We start from the raw sequence: 3,867 nt of genomic DNA on the forward strand, positions 1-3,867 counted from the left end.
CATTCATGTTATTGAAAAAAGGTATTTACAATTAATAAGTCATTGGTCTTGCAAAATTCTATCATGTGATCTCCAGTGTCATTTCTATTGTCGAGACCAGCTTTCCAACCACTGATAGTTCTTCTTTGTTTCCAACTTTCAGGTTCCAATCACCAGTAATAATCAATACATCTTGATTGCATGTTTGTTCAACTTCAGACTACAGAAGTTGGCAAAAATATTCAATTTCTTCATCTTTGTCTTCAGTGGTTGATGCATAAATTTGAATAATAGTAATAATAACTGATCTTCCTTGCAGACATACAGATATTATCTTACCAATGACAATATTGTTCTTGTAGACAGAGCTTGAACTGTTCTTTCTAATGATGAATGTAATGCCATTCAATAACACAGACAGTGATATGCATGTGAACCTCACCAGGTAGATACACAGGAGTCAAATAAGCTACATCTGTAGAAGGAGACAAAGGAGAAACTCAATATCATCAGTCAGAACAAGACCAAGGGCCAACTGCAGAACAGATCATCAATTATTCATATGCAAGTTCAAGTTCAAACTGAAGAAAATTAAGACAATTCCACAACAGCCAAAATTTGATCTTGAGTGTATCCCACCTAAATTTAGAGACCATCTCAAGAATACACTTGACACGTTGAACACTAATGACTGAAGTCCAGATGAGTTGTAGGATAACATCATACATGAAGAAAGCAAAATAACATTAAAAAGGTAGAAAAGAAAGAAGAAAGAAAAATCCAAAATGGATATCAAAAGAGACTCTGAAACTTGCATGGAAGAAATGATGAAGGTAAAGAGCTGAACAGAAGATTTCAAAGAGTAGCTGAAGAAGACAAAGTATTATGATTACATATTCAAAGACCTGGAATTAGAAAATGATTGCAGCAGGACATTGACAGAGAATGAGGCAGATTCAGAAGAGGACATAGAATGAGGGATATCACTGCAGGTGGATCTTAGCTGAAAGCAGAGAATACCAGAGGATGCTTACCTGTGTTTTAATGATTACACAAAGGCATTCAACTGTGTGGATCATAACAAATTATAGATCACATTTTGAAGAATTAAAATTCCAGAACACTTAATTGTGCTCATGAAGAATCTGTGCGTAGACCAAGAGGCAGTTCTAACAGAACCAGGGGATATTCTGTGGTTTAAAATCAGGAAAAGTATGTATCAGAGTTGTATCTTTTCACCATACTTATTCAATCTGTATGCTAAACAAATAATCTAAGAAGTTGGACTAAATGAAAAGAACATGGCATCGTGTTTGGAGGCAGGCTAATTAATAACCCATGATGTGCAGATGACACAACCTTGCTTGCTAAAGGTGAAGAGGACTTGAAGCACTTACAGATGAAGATAGAAGACTATAGCATTCAGTATGGATTACACCTCACCATAAAGAAAACAAAAGTCCTCACAGTTGAGCCAATAAGTGATATCATGATAAACAGAGAAAAGATTGAAGTCAAGGATTTCATTTTATTTCAATCCACAATCAACTCCCATGGAAGCAGCAGTCAGGAGATCAAGCAATGCATTGCATTGGGAAGATATGCTACAAAGTCATCCTTAAAGTGTTAAAAAGTAAAGATGACACTTTGAGGACTAAGATGCACCTGACCCAAGCCATGTTATTTTCTATCACCTCATATGTATGTGAAAGCTGGACAAAGTATAAGGAAGATGGAAGAAGACTTGATACCTTAGAATTATGATGTTGGAGAAGAATATTGAATGTACCATGAACTAACAGAAGAATGAACCAATTAGTCTTGGGAGAAATACAGCCAGATGCTCCTTAGAAACAAGGATGGCAAGACTTTGTCTCACACACATTGGACATGTGAGTAGGAGGAACCAGTCCTCAGAGAAAGACATCATGCTTGATAAAATAGAGGGTAGGCAAAAAAGAGGAAGACCTTCAACAAGACAGATTGACACAGTGGCTGCAATAATGAGCTCAAACATCACAATGATTGTGAGGATGGCACAGGACCAGGCAGTGTTTCACTCTGTTGTACATAAGGTTGCTATGGGTCTGAACTGACTTGAGGGCACCTAACAACAACAACAACAACAACTTGTGTTGATTAGAGATAAAGAAAGCTGAAGTGCTTGTGGAAGCCATTTTGGGTCATGGTCTTCTGATTACATGTTAATTAACTACTCTGGAGCTGCTTAAGGAGCCCTGGTGGCCCAGTGGTTAAGAGCTAGGCTGGTAACTAAAAGGTCAGCAGTTTGAACCCACCAGCTGCCCCAGAGAAGAAGGATGTGTCAGTTTGCTTTCATAAAAATGTACATACAGCCTTGGAAACCCTCTGGGCAGTTCTACTCTGTCCTATGGGATCACTATGAGTCAGAATTTGACTGGACGGCAATGGGGTTGGGCTGTTTTTGTAGTTGCCTTATCTTTACCTGGCTTAAATATTTAAGCACTTGGCTACTAACAGTAAAGCTTGGCAGTTCTAACTCACCTAAAGGTGCCTTGAAAGATAAGATCTAGTAATCTGCTTCCCAAACCTTATGGAGCCACACATAAGGTCCCCATTAATAGGAATCAACTCAGTGACAACAGTTTTCTTTTTTGGGGGGAGGGATGAGAGTGGATAGTTGTCTTGATTTGAGCAACTGTATATCTCTAGAGTGTAGATCGAAAGGAACACACTCACATTTAGATCACATTATTGAGGCTGAGGGGTCCCCAGGTAGTGGAAGTGGTTAACATGCTTAACTGCTAGCCAAAAGATTGGTGGTTTGCATCTACCCAGAGGCACCTTGGAAGGAAGCCCTGGTGATAGACTTCCAAACAATCAGCCATTGAGAACTCTTTGAAGCACAGTTCTACTCTGACACACATGGGGTTGCCATGAGTTGTCATCAACTGTACAGCAACTAATTTTATTGATGCTGAAGAGTTTTAAAGTAAATACAGAAAATAAAATATCAGGGCACTGCAGCCTCTTTATTAATAGAAATAAACAGCATTTCCTTGACTTTAGTCACAAGATGGCATTCCATGATTTCCAGCCCCTTGCCAAGGAAGTCACCTGAATTATTTCTAGGCACTCCTAGTGTCATATGAGCTTGCCTAAAGTTCCACTAGCTGTAGTGCAGTATAGCCTTACTTCATCCCTTTCTACTTCCACCTCCCTTTGCAATGGGCATTTGTAGTTTGGCTTGCCCATTTTGAGGGCCAGCTGCTTCTTCCCCATTCCAACCATCTGTGTGGTGTTAGGGATAAGGATGTGACCTGCCTAGGCCAATCACAGTAGCTTCATCCCTTTGGCCAAAGTGATTTCTTGGAAATGGTCACATGGGTCTATAAAGCTGATCAGAAACCTACCCTTGGATATTTGTGACATTGAGCTGTTAGGAATGCTCTCTCTTCTGTGGTATTCAGGTCTAGAGTTGCCTGCAGGTGTGGCTTTGAATTGGAGGGGACATCTAAATTGAGAAAATAAATCCCATATGCAGAGAGAGTCAGAAACATGGGTCCAAAGAGAGAGAAAGTCCTTAAAATAGTTGAATCTCTGAATCTAAGCATCCCCAAGTCCAGCTGCATCTGTGTGGCTCTATGTGGTTTGGTTTTGCAGCCCACAAATTTCCCTTTTTGACCAAGCTGGCTTGTGTTGAGTTTCTGATTAATTTGTCCACAATTAGCAGTCAGGAGTTGCCTTACAGGGCTAAGTCTTCATCCTTGCTGAAGCCCTGTGCTATTGGGGCCTCTGATGCTTGCTGTTAAGGACCACAATTACCCACTCTGTCTTCTTCATGCTGCCATACATACCTGAAGCCTAACCTGAGGACCAAATGGGCCCAAAAGGAGACCTTCAGTATTC

Source organism: Orycteropus afer, unplaced genomic scaffold (assembly GCF_000298275.1).
Source record: "Orycteropus afer afer isolate SDZICR_OR568_19922 unplaced genomic scaffold, OryAfe1.0 scaffold00311, whole genome shotgun sequence".
In the NCBI taxonomy this organism is placed as follows: domain Eukaryota; kingdom Metazoa; phylum Chordata; class Mammalia; order Tubulidentata; family Orycteropodidae; genus Orycteropus; species Orycteropus afer.